Genomic DNA, 23,499 nt, shown 5'->3' on the forward strand with positions numbered 1-23,499 from the left:
ACCTAAGCATCACAATGAAATACTACTATGAGATCTTTAATTACCTTCGTGATGCTGTGCAATACAAATGACGATCTGTGAGCTGCAAAAACTTGGCAAGTCTGTCATCATAGCGCACCCTCCCATTCAGTGCATCCGACTCTTCCCTCGCCAGACATAATATTCCTGTGTTTAATCAGGCTCCCTATTTCCCATGACATGGCTGGGTATGACTTTTGGCTATTTCCCAAGCTAAGAATGCCCTTGAAAGGAACACGATTTGAACTAAGAGAAGACATACGGACTGTGATGGTCCAGCTGATTGCCATTCCGAAAGATAGATTCTATAATTTTTTCGAACATCACAGAAGAGCTGGGAGAAGTATGTGTCTTAGCAAGTAGACTACTTTGAAGGGGATTAGGGTTCTGTACCTCCAAATCTACAAGTAAATCTTCTTAAACACACCTTATATTCTGAACAGCCACATTGCCCATATCTTGAAGAAATTCTCAACATTTATTACAAGGGAACATTCCCAAGTGTCAATAAATGGTCTTGTGTTTAGAGGGGGCAAAACAGTGCAATACGTATTTTTTTTTATTTGTGCCCATTTTCATTTTTAAGGGGTAAACACAGTCGCAAACGTAATTCGGAATTTAGGCTTAGAGCGAATATCTTCAAAATGATGATACACAAAAAAGTTTTTCATATAAAAGTTGGTATGTAATTAACGTTCTTGAAAACTTCTTAAACAACTTTTGTAAAGCTTTGAATTTTTGTAGAATACTGCACCACTATTAATTAATTTTGAAAAATGATAACGTTTGTTGCAACATGAATTAAAGAAGCTTTCAGGCTACAAACATCCCTCTGTAATAAAGGCAGTCTCTGAATTACAATTTTTGGAAAATAAGCTATACACAAGTTCAGTTAGAGTATTTTCAACATACCAAATTAAAATGTCTAAACTTTTATTACAATTCAAAATATTAATTTTACTTATATTTCATTTATTTTTTAAATTATTGTTTCGCATTTTACATTGATGTTTCTTTTTGTTTTTAGTTTATTGTTTACATACATGTATTTCCTTAATTGAAAATAATAAGGAAGTAGTTATTATGACAGAAAAATTGCAATAATGATAATCTGCATGGAAATGCTCCAAATATAACGTTTTTTTACAGCATGCACATAAACTGGACGAAATTTCCTCACATATATATATATATATGAAAAAGACAATATGAAACATAATTTAGCAGGATTTCAAATTGTCATGGGTGACCCCCTAAATATGCCGATTTCATTAATTTTACATGCGTGATGTGAGAAAACAATATGATTTAAGCACTTCTGTACAGATTATTATTACTGTAATTATTTTTTACTACAATAATAAGGTGCTTATTATTTTAAATTAACGAAATACACATATGTAAACAGTAAACTATAAAGTAAAAGGAAACATCAATGTAAAATGTTAAATCCCAGTTTGGAAAATAGAACAAATATAAGTAAAGTAAATAATTAGAACTGTAATGAGTATTTAGATATTTTTATGGGGTACATTGAAAACACTCCAACAGCAAATTGTGTACAGCTTATTTTCCAAAAATGGTATTTCATAAAACACCTTTATTTTCTGCAAGGCATCATCAGTTGCAAAAACATTTGACAGTCGGCAACAGAAACCGAAACATTGCATTGAAACAAGCGTTCAGTTCATAGTGCTGTGGAATGTGGGAAAAAACCGCAAATTGGCATTCATAAGAAGAAGAACAATACCAAAAATGCAACAGGAGCGTAATATGTAAGAAATTGTCCAAGCAACCTGCCACTGATGATGCCTTGCAGAAATTTAAAGGCGAAACACATATGGCACTAAAATTGAGTTTTATTCAGTTGCTGCAAGACGGTCCATAAGTAAAAATTATCAATATACCGTAAGTTCTCACTTACTGGTGTGTGAAAGAAGCATGGAAGAATGGGATTAGTTTTGGATTCCAGCTATTTAAATACTTTTTGTAGAGAAAGAGATTAGTCTTAAAAATGGAAAATATTTTATAAATTAAAAAAAATTCAGTTATGTCAAGTTTAGATTTAACATCAGGTGTTCATCAATTTTCACGTGAACCAGAGTCCAGGAAATAACCTGCTTTTCTCTATGCTGAACGATGTTAGCAATATTATTCTCTGCCATTTGGTTCAAACACATATGTGGCAGAATTCATTAGAGCATTAGATCATGTACTTGGACAGGAACTTAAATATAAATCAACAGTCCATGTAGATGACTTTTCGTTACTCGTTGGAAAGAACGAACTGAACTTTTGAAACTGGTGTATGAAAAACTTAGACAAAGTGGAAAGACAGCGAAATTGGATGAAATGTAAATTTGCAGTACCTGAATTAAAATTTTTAGGACATATAATTACTAACAAGGAAACTCTTGCTGAAAATAAAAACTATTACAGTTTTTCTAGCTCCTAGAAATACAAAAAGTGAAGTCTTTGTATGGCTAATCAGGTTTTTACAAGGAATTTGTAAAACGAGACAGTTCAAATGTGCTCTGCCTAGTAATCATTTGAAAAAGAATGCTAAGGAGTGTCAAGATGTATCTGAGAAAATTTAGAGAATTAAATAATCAGAATTTATTACGCATACAGGATTTCACTTCACTGGTTTGTTTACACAGTGACTGTAGCAATATTGGCTTTGGTTCATAATAGCTTCAGGAAAAAGAAGCATAAGCATGATACCTACAAAACATAAGAATCTAATACAGTTACTGAAAAAGAATTGTTGGCAATACACTGGGCATCCACTAAATTTAGAACTTATAGACACTAGGTAATAGCATATTCACATCATAAGGCATTAAGCTATCTCCAAGTGTGCAGACTTTACCATAATAAAGTAAGTAGATGGGTGATGTTCTTACAACAATTTGACTATGAAATGAAGTACATTAAAGGATCTGCAGGGTGCTGTTGCAGATGGTTAATCAAGGCTGCAATTAGCAGGAATTAATGAAAATTAAAATGATGTATGTGAATGATATACATAATGAAAATTTCATGAGCAATACATGCAAAAAAAAAAAAATAAAAAAAAAATAGGAGAAGTGAGAATCATAATTAAATTTGGTGAGTAACTGAAAGTTGTTAGGTAAAAAGAATTATAAAAAATGGATAAATACTACAAGACACAGTGATGAGCCAAAACATTATGACCACCTGCTTAATAGCTTGTTTGTCCATCTTCTGAACAAAATACATCACTGATTCTGCATATCAGGGATCTAACAGTATGTTGGTACATTTGTGGAGGTAAGTGGCATTAGATGTCTATGCGTGTCGCATAATTTGCATAAATAACAGGCCACTGATTTGCTTACATGGTGCTGACACTGGATAGGAAACGAGATGGATTCCATATGATTTACATTGGGCAAATTTGGTCGCCGAGACATCACAGTTAGTGCACTGTAACACGCCTCAAATCATTGTAGCCCTGTTCGGGCTACGAGATACAATTATACTGCTGAAAGATGACATCGCATGTTGGGAAAGAGATCAAGCATTAAGTTATGCAAGTGGTTCGCAATTGTCAGTGTGTTTTCCATTACTACCACAGGCCCCATGCAAGCACAGCATAATGTCTGCTCTAGCATAATACTTCTCACACCAGTCTGCATTCATGGAGTGCTGTGCGTTTCAAGCTGCTAATCACCTCGATGATGGAGTTTGTCGAGATGACCATCAATCTAGTGTAACAAAAATGTGATTCATCCAAAGAGCCATCACGTTTCCATTGATCAACTGTCAAATCCCGATGGTCTCATGCCCACTGCAATTGTAACTGACGACGTCGTTGGTTCAAAATGTGAAAATGTAGAGGTGGTCTGCTGTGGAGCCCCATGTTCAATAACGGGTGAATAGTGTGTTCCAAAACACGTGCATGTGCTCTTTCAGCAGAGATGCCACAGGTCACCATCTATCCTACTTTATGGAGCAGACAAGCCTCAGAACACAATGTTCTGTGATGAGTGGTAATGGTAGTTTCAGTGTCCTAAGTTTTTCTGCAGATCCTTGTGACAGTAGCATATGAACATTCGACCAGCTTCGCCATTTTGAAGGTACTCGTTCACAGGCTCAGTGTCATAATAATCTGCCCTTAGTCAAAGTCGCTTATCTCAATGGATTTCCCTACTTTCAGCCCACATATTCGGCAGGGTGATTCCCCATCCTTTTCTGCTCCACTTACATACTTTTGTTGTCCGAAATGCCACCAGATGGCATCCAACGTCACAGTAGGCAGTGATCATAATGTTTTGGCTGATCAATGTATACAAGGAGATGCTTTTCAGGAGAACAGCTGCAGATCAGGATAACTGGAAATTAAGATGGCCAGAGGAAGATGCAGAAAGATTGATTAAATATGGAAACGAAAGTTATGATGATTGTGGTATGGAGAATTGTATGAGAAAGATAAAAGAGAACATCCATTTTTACACCCTGCCTAAAAAGGTTGGGAAATAATTGTTAACGTGTGATATGAGTCAACAAGTTACAGTAGACAGTAAAACATGCCAAGGAGAAATGCAAATCATTATTTCTGACAGGCCATTTGATATAATTGCCATTGATTTCTATGGACCATAAACAAAAATTAAAGGAGAATAGTGCTACACTGTAATCATGGTAGAAGCATTAAGTAAATTTATTATACTGTATCTAGTCAGAAAAGTTACATGCAAAAATCAAAATCACAAAAATTGAAAAAGACTATTTTAAGCCTGTTTGCAAACCAGAAGTTATCAAACAACAGGTCACAGTTTCTTTTTAAGAATTGGAAATCCTTTGTAGAAATGGGAGGAATCAAACATATTTTAATTTCTGTACATCACCAATCATCAAACTGACCCATCTGCCAAGTCATTATTGCACCGCTTTTGGGGTATGAAGAGGCGAGCCTGTCTCAGTTCGAATCCACCTCGTGGACTAATGATGAGGGCTGGTGAGCCCACCAATCTGCATGTGGTTCGTAGGCAGCTTCCCCCATTCAACTTGGTAAGTACTGGGCTGGTATCCTGCCTTAGATACATGCTTCACAAGCATTTAGAAAATATTTTCACACTTGAACACAGATTTTCTCTAGCTGCAGACACATGGGGGACATTGATACCATCCTAGGGGAAGTGGTGGCATCAGGGAGGGCATCAAACCACCAGCTACCACTACCTCTAACATGTTATGTCACTATATAGCAATAAATACTCCATCAAAGAAAGAGGAAAAAGCAAAAGAAGAAGAACTAGTGGAAGAAGAAGAAGAAGAAGAAGAAGAAGAAGACCCATCAAAAAATACAGCAGGAAGGTATGTGAATGAAATTAGTTTTGTTTGTCACATTTATTGTAGTCATAAACTTCCTGCACTATTAGCACATGAGTGATTTTGAAGATATTATGAATAGTCTATAGCACAGTTCTATAGGACTTTCAAATTTTGGAATTACATTCCCTGAAAGAATGTGCAACACCTTCAAGGACTAGGCATTTTTATTGACAAGTGTGGTAACAGGTAGTTCATCATTGTAGAAGCAAATGATAACAAATTCAGACGAAATGAAACACACATGTCACAGTAAAGAGTAACCAGTGGCATTAATACACAATGTATCATTTTATGGCGGCAATGGAAGCAGGTATTTTCATATTCAAACGATTATAAAACTGCTGAAAGGAATCCTGTGATAGATTTTCCAAAGCATCTTATGTCTTTTGTTGTAATTCGACAATGGTTGCTGCAGGCACTGAAGTGCGAATAAGTTCCCACTTTATCATGTCACATACATTTTCAATTGGCCAGAGTGATAATGTTGACGGGGTAGTTGTTATACATCATGAAGAGCACAGTGCGTCACTGCACCCAAGTGTAAACATGCACAGTCCTGCTGAAAAAGCTCAAATACTTCCTGTTGAAGAAATAGCAGTAGCACAGTGATAACAGCCTGTGCAATGTAGGGGGCAGTGGTCGCTTTACCCTGCAGCAGTGGTGTGTGATACTGTTGCAGTTTTACACGACTCCCAATAATTTTAGACGTAATATGTACATTTTCTTATTTCCTTTTTGTTTAGGAAGCCTCATATATACCACGAAATATGCTACAATCTGGTGGCTTTGGTCCTCCCAAAGGTTGGACCCAAAAAAGCTTCAGGACTCGGAGCAAACTCAGGAGGTTTGCATTTCTATGGCAATGCCCTGGCAAAGAGTGTGGGTCATTCTACTTCGAGCAGGGATAAGTCGACTTGCCCATAGCCCCAGGTGACATGCTTGTCACTGACGTTACAGGGTGTTGCTGTCGGTATACAAACTTCCTGACTAGAAGCAGTTCAAAATGCCGTGTTTGCTAGCATCACTCTACAGATGACACTTCTCCCAGCTTTCTCTCTTCCTGCAACGTTAATGAGTCATCCAAATAGGTAGTTTATTCCATTCCACCAGCGACAATATTACCGGTAGTGATCTCTCAACAGCAATCATAAAAATTTTGCTTCATTCACTAATTTGTATTGAGAACAGAAATTTGTAGGAAATGTTTCCTCAATACCATAAATGCATTTTATATTTGTGTCAATTCTAAATACAGCTTAGACTTAATGCTAACGTTGTGACACTTGGACAAGTACTCTAACTAGAATATTGCAGTTGTTGGTGTTAATGCAGCGTAATGTTTATATTTATCAAGTTTACGAATGTTATTTCTAAGAACCCTGCATGTAAATGTTGCGGTGTTCTGAGGTGACTGAGTTTTTTGATTCTTGATACCGCAGTTTTCTGTGTTGCTCTATCTCACGCATTCTGTACAATGAGAAGTAGCTCATCACATTGTTTAGAGGTTATGGAATGCGAGTGAAATGAGTAACATAAGTAATTTCAGACTTTTCCACCTTTTTGATGATGAGAAACTTGCTATGGAGAGACTAAGACGACCGTCACCAATTTTAAATATTGTGCAAAATATTAATACTGCGATTCGACAATTCAAGATAGCATATGCAATAGTTATTTTGAGAACAATGATTGATTACGTGGGTTTAAAATAAAAAACGCGTTATTCTAGTACCCATGCCTGTAGTTTGGTGGGGAACCCCTGCGGAATGTCACTAAGAAGCTACAAAAAAGGCATGTGTTAAATATTTTAATAAATTGTATTTGTTACTGCGATTTCTTTGAATTGGCCTTAAGGGGTCACGATGAACTGAATGTCATCAGACACTGGTGTTTTCATAGGACTGATTAATTTTAGCACTGAATTGGATGCAGCACTGAAAGATCATCTGGATAATGCAACTGTTATCAAAGGAGTATCCAACACAGTTCAAAATGAACTTTTGCAACAATAAAATATAATCTGTTTTCAAACGGAAATCCAAAACAATCCAAAATGAACTTTCGCAAATTATGTTGGAGGTATGCAAAGAAGACGCTTCAAACCAAATAAGCGAATCAGAATTTTTAGCTGGTATAGCAGATGAAACTAGTGATATCTCGAGTGTTATACATATCTGTTGTATACCATTGCACATTAAGAGATAAAAACATTGAAAGGTTGTAGAGCTTGCTGTCTCCTCCAAACATGATGGACAGACGTTAGCTGCAAGTTTTCTAGAAGAATTAGACAAGCAAAAAGTAACTGAGGGTCCCCAAAAATTAATTGTACAGACCTATGATGAAACATCCATTTGGATGGTTCCTCTGCTGTGATAAAGCTATTGTGAAAAAAATTCTATCTTAACATAGAATATGCACATTTCTAAGTCCATCAAGTTAATCTTATAATGAGCAAGGTGGAATCAGTCAAAAGAAATGTGAAAATATTTTTTTCGAGTTTGCAAGCACTATATGCATTCTTCTCAAACAGCCCTCAGTGGACCGTGATCCTTGATGAGGTGGGGAGAAAACGTTTTCCTTTGATCTCTTCTTACTGGGAACTTTCAATCACTCTGTAAACAGTTCATGACTGCAGGACAGACATCACTGAGTGTATGAATCACATATTGGAAGGTGACTCTATAACGACTGAAGATACAATTTTCCAGGGTCTTGGTCACAAAAAAGTTCTTTCCAGTTCTAGTCTTAATTATTGATTGGAATACTTTGGTAAAGTTATACCATTAGTTTTAGTTATCTTTGGCCAGCAACAGCATGGAGACACTAGTAAGTACTCTGTCCATAAGGCGATTTGAACATTTGAAATAAATATAATCAAGGTTCGAGAAGAAGTTGACATTATCAGTGGTAATGAATCTACTGATTGCTCAATGAGGAAATGGTAGCTGGAGAAGACAAAGTGGAAAATAAACAAAGGACGTTTGTGATGTGATAACTTTTGAGGCTAAATATAGTTTTAGTTTCTCATGTCACCTTGTAGCTTCATCATAGTCTCTTCCAGAAGAGTTCTCCTGTGTATTCAGTGCACAGGTTTTGGATAAGCTGAAACTACATCATGAACAATCTTCTATCTGTCTAGCATGAGAATTCAGATCATTATCTGATGCTGTTGATCTAACGGATTTTATAAGAACCTACAACCTAGGGAAGACGCTCGCCGAGTGATCTACACTGTTGACGCTAATCCTCACAATTCCCATGACGTCGCATGAAGCAGAAAGGTGATTTTCAACTTTGAAAAGAATAAAATCGTTCTTATGCCACTCCATGAGCCAGGAAAGATTGTCAGCCTTGGAGATGCTTTCCATTAAAAGAGATCTCATCATGTAAATCGCAGACTTCAATCAGCAGGTGATTGACAAGTTTGTATCAACAAAAAACAGGTGGGAAAATTTTCAGTACTAATGAGATAAGAATAAGTGTACTTATAACGTATGACTTGTCTCCTATTTCCAGTATTTAAATGAAGAGTGTATTTCAGATCTACTAGGAATGTAGCTCATTAAATAATTATCATATTCTGCACAATCGATGAATAGACGAATGCTCATTGCCACAGAATTTTTTCTGTCATAGATTTATCTCTAACTTTTCGTGTGATCGTAAATTGTATTTAAAAAACGGAGTTTTGTGACCTCCATACACCATGAATTCTAATGTGTTCATATCACAACAAATGTCGGGAAGCCTGACACTGAAATAAACACTTTTCTCCCACATGGGCGTCTCATATAAAACTGCAACATTTAAACTTTGGAGCAACACCCAACTGGCCGTCACTACCCTGCAGAAACATCAAACACGACTGTGAGTTTTAATTGACAGTCTCCATACTATGAAGCTTAAGTTGGCACCTGTGCTGCATGAGCGAATGCACTCTAGAGTGGGCAGCTCACATGCCTACACCATACATGTACACTTCCATCACTCACACACAGAGGGAACCTACACTCATCACTGAAGACAGTAGAATGCCTTTCCAATCCACAGTAAGCTATATCACAAGACCAGAATAGCCGTGCTTGGCGGTGTTGTAGTGTTAGCAGCAGTGGTCAGAGGCACATGTGATGTTAATCCTGCTGGAAGCACACAGTTCCAAGTGGTCCCAGACGAAATAGCAGGTGCAACGCACTCCCAGATTTCGTCCTTGGATGATGTTTGGTCGGTCACCACTGCACTGGCAACGCATTGGTCCTTAAGTGCGTCTGTACTATGTGGAATCCAGAACTTGGTCCGCAAGTATGGGAATATTTCACAGACCCTGCTGAACGCAGTGACACAACACCAATACATGGCGCTCATCATGTGCAGCAGTCTGTCGAAACATCCATCCACCTTCCTCCAGGCCCACAATGCGACCCCATCAAAATGGATGAAGCTATTTAATAGAAGTGCTTACTCATCAGCGGGACGTGGTTATGCTCTAGTATGAACATTCCAAACACGATTCACCTCTGAACTTAGCACTCTTATGGCCTGCAGAGTCAAAACAGAGGATGCACCGACAGGCCTCCAGAGTCCAATCTGACTGTCGATGAACATGAAAAATGATTCACGAACACTACAACCCCTCAGTATCAGGGCTGTACTGAGGCAGTCCTGCGTCCTTGGGAGAACTGCGAAGTTTGCGACCTCCCCCCCCCCCTCCTCCAGGGAAAAACAATTTTTTTTCAGTTACTTCTGCATTGTTTAAGAAAAATTTGTAATTTGTAAGGCAGGTTTAGTAAAAATGAAACGTTGTTGAAAAATATTACTTATATGAGTTATGCAGATGAAACAATAGAGATAGCGGCACCATAGGTGCAACCACAGTGAGAGAGTATCTGTGAAGAGATAAAGTTCCTGAAGAGGGCAGCAACTTTTTAAGTAATTGCAGGGACAACTGTCTGCTTGATTGACTGACCTGGTCTTATAACTTTAGGTAATATGCCTTGCTGTGCTGGTACTGTAAACGCCTGAAAGAAAGGGGAAACAACGGTCATTACCTTTTTCACCTGAGATTACTCTGCTCTACTGTGTGCTTAAACCACACGGCATCCCCTCCAGAATGTGGAGGTGAAATAATCCCCCATTCGGATTTCAGGATGGGGCTACTCAGAAGGATTTCGTCATCAGGAAAAACAAAACTGTGGCATTCTATGAATCGGAGAATGGAATGACAGATCTCTTAGACCGGTAGGTAGGTTAGAGACTTTAAAAATAGAAATGGATAGGTTGAAGCAAATATAGTGGGAATTAGCGGAGTACATTATGAGGAAGAACATTTCTCTTGGGTTGGTCGGTGCAACATTATCAACAAAAAATTAGATAGGGCTAATGTAGGAGTAAGTCTAATAATTAATAAGAAAATAGGGATGCAGATGAGCTACAGTGAAGAGCACAATGAATTCTTTTCCGTATGCAAGATAGACACAAAGCCGAAGGCACTACAGTAGTACAAGTTTATATGTCTATTAGTTTTTCAGACGCTGAAGTGATTGTATAATGAGATAAAGAATTTTATCTTGATAGTTAAAGAAGATGAAAATTTAGTTGTGATGGGCACTCGGTAGCAGGAACAGGAAGAGGTGGACTGGGGGAAAAGAATGAAAGGGGAAGCATTCTAGTAATATCTGGAAGCGTATATAACCATACCAAAAAGCGATGGTATTCAGCCTGTATATCGAGCAAGCCATGAAGGAAATCAAAGATAAAGAGAATTAAAGTTCAGAAAAAAAACATAAGGACTTTGCAGTTTGTTGATGACACTGAAATTCAGGCAGGGATATCTGAGGACTTTGAAGAGTAGTTGTATAGATTGTACAGACTGGATAGTGTTACGAAAAGAACTTATGAAATGAACATCAATAAAAGTAAAACAATAGTAAAGGTGATGAGAAATGGTGTCTTTATTGCAACCAATAAAGAGGTATGTGCCACACTATTGTATGTGACGCATACCTGTTTATTGGTTCGCAGTGTCACAGAACAGCTGTGCTATAGAGTCCAGAAATGAAAGTCTGAAACTTATTTAGGCGTTTCAAAGATGTTCTCACTTTCAATAATGACAGATATGGACTGTAGACTAGATATGCTGACAAGGACTTGTAATTCACAGCACTCTGATGTCTTTTGACATATAAATAACTTTTTGTACTTGACATGGCCTTAACCCCGAAATCTGGATTGTATGAAAATAAAATAACAAATTATTGCAGTCAAATAGCGGGAGCATGATTCAAAAAATTTACCATGACTGTGGTTCCAGTCAAAATAAAAATTATCATTACAGAATGGGTCATGTGATTGTTCCCTGTGCAAGATAATTCGGGAATTTACACAATGACTTATATTTTCCTTTTCAACTACTCTTATGGAGTATAATTACGTCATTTCGGCATTTATTGGTAGTGCCTCAATGCTATTGCTGGTGTAATCACATTATTTTCCACGTATTATGACGTAGATATCTTTGTCTCTGAAATCCAGTACTGTTATTCTGTCATACTGCATTGTTGAGGGGCCATACCTCATAATATAGAGCCATTTTGTTAAAGCTTTGCTTATTGAAGGTCCAAGCATTAGCAATGTGTTTGAGGGCTTGACATTAACCGTATGTTTCAGCTGAGGCAGCGTTATGCGTTGGTAGTATCATCTCTAATATCATTTCCTATTGTGATCCACAAAATTTTTAGAATATGACGACTTCCACATCTACACATACATATCTATACGTTATAGAGAATAGCAGCACTTTAATATGTGTTGTGGCATTGGTTTAGCACTTAGAGCAGTGAGGGTCATACAATGTCTTGCTTCAGACATATTATGATGGCTCTCTGTGTCTGCAAGGTGTACGAAATCGAATTTTCATAGCAGCTTTGTTTATATGACAATAAACATGTATTTTAATGAGTTTAACAGACAATTTAGATGCGGTAATATTTAATTTGTGCTCACGAAGTGTGAGACGTCTCCCAATATATAATAAGTAGTTTTTTACGAGTTTACAGTATTGTTTAGGAATGTACTTGATGACTTGCGTCTTTGTTTTCAACTACCATGTCATGAAATATGATTGTCACGTCTACAGTTATTGACAATCCGCCTCCGCTGCTGTAATTATATTATTTCGTCTCTGTTTTCCGCGTATTACGACGTTGGTAGCTTCGTCTCTGCTAACCGACACTGCCATGCTGTCACACTGAGATGTTGAGTTACGATATATCATAAAATTTGAAGCCATTTGGTTTGAACTTTGCTTGTTGGAAGTCCGAACACGAACGATGTGGTTGGGCACTTGATATTAAGCGTGTATTTCGGCTGTAGCAGCGTCAAGGTTTAACAGAATCTCTAGCGTCATTTCCAGTTGTGACTCACTAAGTCTTAGAATATATCTACATACCTGCACATTATAGAGAATAGTACGGAAATAACATCACTTTAATTCATGTTGCCCGAGATTGCGCCTCTGGCACTGTATTTTGAAATGTTACATCTTTCACTGTTATTGGCAGTGGTTGTCTTTCCCGTTTGAATAAACAGTTTAAGTGATATTTCTCAATAAAGCACCATATTACTTCCTTCTGTAACATGATAATTGTGTTGTGCGTGTGTTTGGACAGTTATTCATAGTCCCCCAAAATGATGCTGCTTGGATTGCGTACAAACGTTACTACTGGAACGTTAATTTTAGGCCTTGCGACGCATTTTAGAATACTGTGACCACTTAGATGAATAAAATAATACGGGAAAAAACACCTGCAAAGGTTTTAGGGAGCCTCGTCACCATAGTTCTGATCGTAAAGTGCTGTCATTCTACTTAGCCTCCTCTAGGTTTGTGCCATTTATAATAATAGTAGTTATTTTCAATCAGTGCTGTGGTTTATATTTTTTCTATTGATTAACGTGAAGCATTATCTTTCTCTCTTCTAAGATAGTGTTTCAGACCAAATTAAATGTTGAAACATTGTTTTGTGACTCATATCAAGATTACGCCTAATTACTTACATTCAGTTTGTCTATTTACTTGATTAGCAGTTTTATGACATTGTATTATTGTACCAACATCCTCAAATATCAGCTGCTATTGGTGTGGGGGTGTATTAGAATCTTTAGCTCTAATGTGGCGAATATGTGTATATGTCCAAATTAACTTACACATTATTTTAAAATGTATACATATTTTTCGCAATATTGTAGCATCATATTACTTGATTCGAATCTCACAGCATTTTTTAATGTATTAACCTCAACCAGGTTGAGGCATAAACAATAATTTGCATATTTCAAATTTGAATCACTTGTAACACTTAATTTTTATTATTGTGATATGTTTCCTACAGTAGGTGCATACAAATTCACATTAACAACAACAAAATATTCGCAATAATGTGCTCACTGAAGATAACCATATCTCCATTATGGGTAGATTGTCGTTCAACTTTTGTGTAACTTTCTCTTAATTTTCGTGGTATCTCTTGAAACAGTCTTGCCTGCTCTCAGGCAGAAAGGTTGTTTGCAAATTGAACACATTCACATGGTTTGAATAGGGGTTTTCTTGAACTGCAAACTGTACATCTCTCAGATGGTTAATGAATGGGCTGATGTTCGCTGCTTTCGTGGCAAATACTTTCATCTACCTATGGATTGTGTTCCTTAATCTGACATGATTAATTATTTTTGTGTACAGAGGGTGAATCATCAGCCACTGGAACTACTTTTGGAGCCAATAAACGTCTGTACACTTCCTGACGAAAGTCTTCATTGGAAACTGCTCCATTTCAATCTTCTTGTGCATGATGGATGAATTAGTTACACAGTGGTCTGCAAAGTGAAAGAACACTCATCCATGCTTTCTTGCTTTTTCTGTTTGTAGCATACCCTTACTTCAGTCAATCAAAATGGTTCATATGCCTCTGAGCACTATGGGACTTGACATATGAGGTCATCAGTCCCCTAGAACTTAGAACTATTTAAACCTAACTAACCTAAGGACATCACACACATCCATGCCCGAGGCAGGATTCGAACCTGCGACCGTAGCGGTCGCGCGGTTCCAACGGAAGCTCCTAGAACCGCTCAGCCACCGTGGCCGGCTTCAGTCAATCAAAATTATCCACATAGTTCATACTGAAATTGCAGAAGTGGAGGGCACTCTCCTCCCCTTCCCTCATTGAGCTCAGCATGTGGCAGGATGTCATGATTCCTGTAATGACCTTGAAGAGAAGAAGGTGCTGATGTTACTGACAGTGAAATATAACACATGAAATTGTTTCAGCTGTAATGACACCACAGATCAGAAAACACAGACACTGATGTCAGCACTTTTCTGCCCAGAACCAGTCCTGCTCTGCTACTAAGGGGGAGTAGCAGATGGACAGAGAGAGGGGGAGAAGGAGATGGGTGTAGGGGATAGTGGAGGAGTTGTAGAGAGAGGAGGAAAGAGATGGACTGGAATAAACAGATACACTGCAAATGGCAGGTACTCATCTAGTGATATTGTATTAAGTATTAGATGCATTTAACACATAATTTCTCTAGTTTTCTATTAAAAAAACATCAAACATAAAGGGGGGTCTGGTCTACAGTCTTAGGCTACTACGTTTTAGCACTTTGTGAAGTGCACCATTTTATGTATCTGAACATTTAAACAACAAGAATACATATTTTCCTGGGGGACGCTAGAAGTTATTTCTTTGGTTATCGGTGGCTTCTATTACAACAAAAGAAGTTGTGTTCTCTCTAAAAACAAACTGTAGTACAAGGATGTGGACACAGGGTGCAGAATATTATGGACTGAAGACTAAACATTAACGTTCTAACTGATAACAGTTTTCCCATTTATGACGAAACATCCGGTGGTGATGTCCCTAGTAAAACATCAAACTTCAATTCCGGTGAAGAATGCAATTTAAAGCAACCAAGCACTGCAGCAGGGCGACGTATAATTTCAACCCAGATCTCTTCAGTAGCCAAATCTTCCGTCAATGTAGGCGTAATTTATGACTCTAAACCCTGCTCTTTATTTTTAAAGTTTCCTGTTTATTTATTTACATTGGCCGCTTTCCTCGCTCTCGTCCAGGTGAGGTGCGAAAAATTCGGAATACGTCAGACAGGATACCCTGCGGGATGTTGGACGGGCGAGGCTGCACCAGCAGTGAATATTCATGGCGGCCATTAGGCTGACATCAGGCGGCAGGTCCCGCGCTGTCACACTCACAAGCGAGCGCTACCTGTCTGATTTGCACCAACCTCCGTTACCGGCGATACCTAACACACAATGGCGGCCGTGCCTCTCGCGGCCGCAGAAAGCTCCTCTGTGCATAAATGTTATCGGGCAAAGTTAATGACAGTGTGAAAATGGTAAGTGACAATGATGTCATAACCAAATATCACGAGTGTCTAAAAGTTTATTGAGGGCTTTTGGTCATCACCCATTCAGCCACTCTCAGAATGTATTAAAGAAGATAAAATTCGTTGCGAAGATCGCTCATAATAAACTTTGTTCTCTACATCAGGTTTCGCTAATGAACTTTACCATCTTCAGGTCTTGACAGAGAGGTTATTGCAAATTTCTCAAAATGGCATTAAGGGTAGTCATTCTCATGAGTTGATAGATATTTAACAGACTAGAAAACTGATGCATCGGAGTGTCAAAATTAAAACAACTATATACACAGTGAAACAGGTCTAGTGGCAGTTTGTTATTTGCATTTCTGTAGTTTGTACAGACTTTGGACGTCTCAAATCCTAAGCGACAATTTTGAGTTGTTATTATTCGTGTGCAGGCTTTGGTCAGAGTAGCTGTTTTGCTGGAAGATGTATTTATTTATTTATTTTTTTATCATCGCTGGTTGGCAGCGAGGAGCGCGGTAGTCCTATCGTTAGCGTGGTAGTGTGACAGATGCCGAGCAGAGGACTCGAGGCATAGTAGACGTAAAGTTAAGTGCATATGCGTTTCAGTAAAATGGTTTGTGCTTGAATGTTGTGAAACAGAGGAGAAGCATCTGTTGAGTGATTTAGAATGAACACACTATGAAGAGGAATGAACGTAATATTTTTTATTTAGGAGCACTGCAGTCGCGTGTAGTTAGGTTTCATTGTTGAATTAGATATTCAAATGTTTAATTTTCACTGTAAATTAATTTTCATGTTTATTAATGATTTGTCAAACTTTTGGCATCGATGTTGCCCTTTGCCAATGCTGATGAGTGTTGTGACGAGAGTTGCATACACGTAATAATAATATATCAGATAGTTTAAAATCAGTTTGTCAAAGAAATATTTCACATAAGAGCATTGTCCACATTTTCGACCCATGTCATTTTTATTTAAAGGAGTGTCTCAGTCAGTGATTTGTATAAAATAGTTTAGTTGTTGTCTGGAGTATTGCACTAAGCTCTCAACTACTGTAGCTAGAAATTTGCAGCTGGCGCACAGAGAGCAGCAAGTACTGCACTTTCTAGCAATTACGTTATGAGGTAGGGTATTTCATTTTAGGATTAGTTGCTACGAAAATTATCAACGTACAGGGACTATTTCAGCAACAGCATTATTAGGCAGATCATTAATACACAAGGACCACTTTGTTTAATTAAAGAGATTAATAGTAAAGTTCAGGGTTTAATCAGTTTCCACATTTTTTAGAAAGACTATAAAACAAGCCAAATTAATGTTGTTTTCTGGCAGGCAGATATATTTGTCTTCTCTGACAGTTGGAAATGCACAAAGTCACCCTAAACTAAACAACAGCAAATTTACAATCAACCAAGCAAACCAGTACGAAATCTCAAATTCAATGAAAAGAATTATGTTAAAGGAAACTTTCAGCAGTCATTCATCATATACATGTATCTTACGCCACAGATGTGTGTGGTGAATAACTGGGTATGTAACTGTTTTAATTCTGACATGCCAATGCATAAGTGCTAGTCTGTTACGTACCTGCCAATTCATGAGAATGAGTACTCTAACTGCTATTTTAAGAAATATTCAGTAACCTGCCTGTCGAGATCTGAACATTGATTATTGAAACCTATTATCGAGCATAAATATTATTAGCGATCTTGCAAAGAAGTTTATCTTCTCTACTCTGTTATCACACATGGCCCCTTGCGGCTCAAAATGAGTAATAAAAAAAAAGTATCAGAATGATGTCTGCTGAAATGTTTGAGCAGAGTGAAAACAAGACTCCCTCGAAATTCCTCAATAAAGTTTTGTCCGAAGTTAGAGAGCCAAACTAAAATTTCGGAATGAACAAATGGGACAATCATATGGATCAGCGTGAGATCTTGTTTTGTAAGAAAAGGTTTAATTGCTTGAGAGTAATAAGCACAATTACGGTAATCAGTGCTGAGGGAAAATTTGTGTCTGAATTTAATCAAGTGAAGTGTCACATATGGATGTATTATGTATGAAATAGACCAGCGAAGGTATGATTTTGTGAAAAAGGTTTAATTGCTTAAAGTAATCAGATTAATTAAAAATCGTGATTAGTAATCTGAGGAAATACTGAAATATTTCACAAACACATGCTGCTAATGTCAAAAATACAAAATCACAACGTAAACTGAATCTTCTCTTCTTCCTGCTGATGTATAGTCTCTTAATAATAATAGATTATCGATCAAATGTTTCGATAAATTATATTTCAGGTTTTATGCACGAAACATGAAAATAAAGAAAATTTTTGGAATAAAAACGGTCAAGTGTTGTGTGAAATTGTTTTTCTAAATGTAAGAAATAAAATAGATTAGAGAAACATTTGACACAGCTTTGAATGATGTACGAAATCATGTACAGCAACTGAGGCGCTGATTCAGATTTTAAAGCTCAATTTTTTAATTCTTAATTTCAAATAGTGCATCTACATACATACTCCGCAATCCACCATACGGTGCGTCGCGGAGGGTACATCGTACCACAACTAGCATCTTCTCCCCCTGTTCTACTCCCAAACAGAACGAGGGAAAAATGATTGCCTATATGCCTCTGAACGAGCCCTAATCTCCCTTATCTTATCTTTGTGGTCTTTCCGCGAAATATAAGTTGGCGGCAGTAAAATTGTACTGCGGTCAGCCTCAAATGCTGGTTCCCTAAATTTCCTCAGTAGCGATTCACGAAAAGAACGCCTTCTTTCTTGCAGACACTCCCACCCGAGTTCCTGAAGCATTTCCGTAACACTCGCGTGATGATCAAACCTACCAGTAACAAATCTAGCAGCCCGCCTCTGAATTGCTTCTATGTCCTCCCTCAATCCGACCTGATAGGGATTCCAAACGCTCGAGCAGTACTCAAGAATAGGTCGTATTAGTGCTTTATAAGCGGCCTCCTTTACAGATCAACCACATCTTCCCAAAATTCTACCAATGAACCGAAGACGAGTATCCGCCTTCCCCACAACTGCCATTACATGCTTGTTCCACTTCATATCGCTCTGCAATGTTACGCCCAAATATTTAGTCGACGTGACTGTGTCAAGCGCTACACTACTAATGGAGTATTCAAACATTACGGGATTCTTTTTCCTATTCATCTGCATTAATTTACATTTGTCTATACTTAGAGTTAGCTCCCATTCTTTACACCAATCAAAAATCCTGTCCAAGTCATCTTGTACTCTCCTACAGTCTCTCAACGACGACACCTTCCCGTACACCACAGAATCATCAGCAATCAGCCGCACATTGCTATCCACCCTATCCAAAAGATCATTTATGTAGATAGAAAACAACAGCGGACCTACCACACTTCCCTGGGGCACTCCAGATGATACCCTCACCTCCGATGAACCATCACCATCGAGGACAACGTACTGGGTTCTATTACTTAACAAGTCTTCGAACCACTCACATATTTGGGAACCAATCCCATATACTTGTACCTTAGTTAGGAGTCTGCAGCGGGGCACCGAGTCAAACGCTTTCCGGAAGTCAAGGAATATGGCATCCGTCTGATACCCTTCATCCAGAGAATATTTATCTGGTGGGGATTTCGCTCATTGGTCTCCTTATGTCACTAACGTATGAGCAGCTCATCTGCTATGTATGATTTCGAGCATCATTCAAAAATGCGATAGATGTTTTGTTTAATTTGTCTCTTACCTTCAGAAAAATAATTTTACAAAGCATTTGACCATATTTTGAAAAACTTTTTATTTAACATTTAAATGTATAACAGCTTGAACTGTTAAAGAAACAACACTTTTGGTCTTTCATCTGACTTCGAATTAAGTCTATGATCCAAGGAATTTAAAATACATTCATTAATATAAAATAAAAGGAATCATACCTATTAATCTCTCACAATGGAAAATATTTAAAAAATGAAAAAAACACCGTTCCTGTATTATCATTTGTCCTTCTGCTATAAAATCAAATTTATACATGTTTATGTCTTTTGTCGTAAAAAGAGTCTGTTCCTTGGTAAAACATTGTCAAAGAGCAGCACACACACAGTTAGTTTCGTAGTTTCTTGAAATCTTCTGTCGCAGTCGGTTCACTGCAACATGAAGTTGTGATCATGTTGAGGCAGTAGAGATGTCTGAAACTCCTGTGTTCGAATCGAAGTTGTGCCGATGGCACTAGAAAGAGTCTGCCGTATCTGCAGTTTTGGTGCTAAGAACGGGACGGGAGATAGGCACCACTGCAGCACAGAGTCTCCCTTTAATTTCGTAAGACTGTTGGAGGTCCATGGTTCTAGTTCTTACGGTAGGAAGGAATCTTCTTTCTCATGAACCAGTGTACATATATTCCTTGGACAGAATGTCTACTTCCTCATCTCAGTTTATTCCGTTGTATGCCTTTAGCAGAAACATAGCGGTAGTCTTATTTAGGCGGGAAAGCTCCTGAACTGCTTCTATAATGTGATGTACTAGATAAGCTTTGCTGTTGTTAACCTTGTAGCATTTTAGCAGCATCTGTGCTGAGTGTGAATCTGATAAAATGAAGATTATTTTTTCCTGAACTTCTTTTGCGTATTTAATTCTCTCTAAAATTGGTATAGGTTGTGTAGAGAGTATGGACACTACTTCAGGGATCTTCAATTTAGTCTCTCAGTTAGTTTTGGCATTTACGATTGTACTTCCTGCTCCTACTTCTTGTTTAATCCCAATTGCGTTCTTTAGGATGGTTTTACTGCTAACTGTCAGCAAACACTCTCAAGTTGATTGTACGTCAGTTGAATGGAAGGTGCATTTCAATGTTCAGCTTCGCAAAGATGTCAGCATCCGGGGCAGTGGAGACGTATTCACGCAAAGGCGAAGCATCAAAATAAAAATCTGCTAAGGAAGCAATGAGACAAACAGAAATGATACTTTGAATTCAAAGACAAGAATTATACTGCACTCACCTCGATACACGATGATCCCTTGGTCATTACAAACGGAGGGAGATGGTTTATTAGCTGAATGTATGATCACCACGGTCGGCAACGCATGCTCTGCGAGATGTTCCCATGCTAGCCACGTGATTGGTACGTTCTTCTGGTAGTGCATTTCACTCCTCCACCAGCGCATTTAACGACTACGTGTGGGCGTACGGCAGTACGACTTCTCAGCGTTTCGCACACGTTCTCGATGGGATTTAAGTCAGGGCAACGGACAGGCCAGACCATCCGCCGAAAATCCTCTCGTTCCTAAAGCCCCACCACCTGCGGAATTCGATGCGGTCGCCGATTGTGATCCATAAAGATGAAATCAGCGCTGAAAGCGCCCATGAAAAGCCGCACATGGGGATGGAGTGAGGTCTCACGATCATTTTGACTGGTGACTGCTCCGTGTTCAAAGACTTACGTCCATGCAGTATTACGTCTCTCCCCACCATAACACCTGGACCGACAAAACGATCATGTTCGACAATGTTTCTCGATGCATTACGTGCTGAAGCTTACGGGCGCTCAATGGCGTGGTTATCAACAGCATTACGTGTAACCATCTCTCGTCATCCGACGGTACGTCCAGCATTGCGATATTGCGCTCCTTCTTCTTGTGTGTCGTTTCAGAGCTGCATTCGGTTCAAAAATGGTTCAAATGGCTCCAAGCACTATGGGGTTTACCATCTGAGGTCATCAGTCCCCTAGACTTAGAAATACTTAAATCTAACTAACCTAACGATATCACAAGCATCCACGCCCGAGGCAGGATTCGAACTTGCGACCGTAGAAGCGGCGCGGTTCCGGACTGAAGCTCCTAGAATCGCTCGGCCACAGCGGCCGGCCTGCATTCGGTCCAGACTTCATTTTTATGGATGACAACTCGCGACCGCATCGAACAGCTTAGGGGTAGGAGCTCTTAGAACGAGAGGATATTCGATGAATGGACTGGCATACATCTTCCCCCGACTTAAGTCCCATCGATCACATATGAGATGCGTTGGGAAGATGCGTTACAGCACGTCCACCTGCACCAACGACCCTCTAGCAGTTGTCAACAGCATTGGAGGAGGAATGGAACGCCCTACCATAAGAACTCCTTACCAACATTGTGTCCATGATGACGTACGTTGCAGAGCACGCATTGTCGTCCATGATGATCACACTTATCCTATAAAGAGCCACGTTATACGTTTTGGAATGACCAGGGGACCATCGTGAATCGCGGTGCCTTAGTGTAATTATTGTCTTCAAATGAAAGTGTCATTCTGTTCCTCTCACTGTGTATTTATTTCAAATACTTTCTGTACTATACTGTAGCAGTTCTTTCTATGTATGATCCATGTTTCATCGAGGCATGTTACTTGGCAGTGACACGTCATTCGTTCTCAGGTTTTGCACACAAGTGCTTAAGGCACAGTGGCGATAGGCCACAGTCTCACCGATGTAGATTTCCGGCACATGCTGGCAGATATTTCTCCTTCTTTCAGGTTTTACAACCCGACCTTCTCAAAAACAATAAGCTTCCAAATGACATCTCTGATTGAGAAATCCGTTGTCTAACCTCTCTGCATCTACAAAATGCAGATGACATTACTTCTATCTACGCTGCACAGTTCCACAGAAATAGGAATCATTTGTATACCCAGACATGTATAACACGTCATACCAATTCTTTGTTGCACGACTCCTTCAGCCTTTTCCAGCTTTAATGACTAGTAGTGTAACTTAATTCTCAAGAAAGAGAATAACAAAGGCGCTAATAACTACCGTGGCAATCCTGTCGCCAACTTTGATTTGAAATTAACAAATTTTGTTCGTAGAAAATCCCGTTCTACTCGTGGCCACAGTTCGCTGTAGAACCGATGTTTCAGACATGATCACTATGGGTACTTGCTAGTAAGATTTACTTTGTTCCTTCAGACAACCAAACTACAGCTTTTCTCAGTAGCTGAACGAATAGTTCTAATCGTGTGACTTCCCTGTAGATCTGTGATGAATGAGGGTCTTCGGCAGGCTCATTTGCCTCTGTACTTTAGACATGGTTGCTAACTTCTTTTATATTTGAGCAGATGATGGCTACCGATCTGTTAGGCCTTTGTCAAAAATGGTTCAAATGGCTCTGAGCACTATGGGACTCAACTGCTGAGGTCATTAGTCCCCTAGAACTTAGAACTAGTTAAACCTAACTAACCTAAGGACATCACAAACATCCATGCCCCAGGCAGGATTCGAACCTGCGACCGTAGCGGTCTTGCGGTTCCAGACTGCAGCGCCTTTAACCGCACGGCCACTTCGGCCGGCAGGCCTTTGTCAGTCACACCACCTTTGTCTTTAGTAAATCTCATTCTCCTCCAGTTCCAAAGAGCTTAATCCAATGTGTGTGGGTGGACTTCATCTTGGGTGGAGACACCTAGTAACCTAAGGACAGAAGGAACCAATTTTCGCCCTTAATTTATCTGATATTCACCTGCTAATAATGTTGTCATGGACACTGGAATCTAACCCCCCTCCACGTTAAGCGTTTGCGCACTGAATATCTTTTAGTCTTAATAATACTACACAGACAATTTTCAATAATCTAGACAGGCATTCTCTCAGAAACAGAGAATGGCTGCTGAACAGCTAATTAGATTATATGTTTACAGCTTTTGTTGTTGTTGTATAACGCACATGCCAAAAACGCTCCTTTGTAAAAGAATTTCAGAA

Source organism: Schistocerca americana, chromosome 3 (genome assembly GCF_021461395.2).
Source record: "Schistocerca americana isolate TAMUIC-IGC-003095 chromosome 3, iqSchAmer2.1, whole genome shotgun sequence".
Classification (NCBI taxonomy): Eukaryota; Metazoa; Arthropoda; class Insecta; order Orthoptera; family Acrididae; genus Schistocerca; species Schistocerca americana.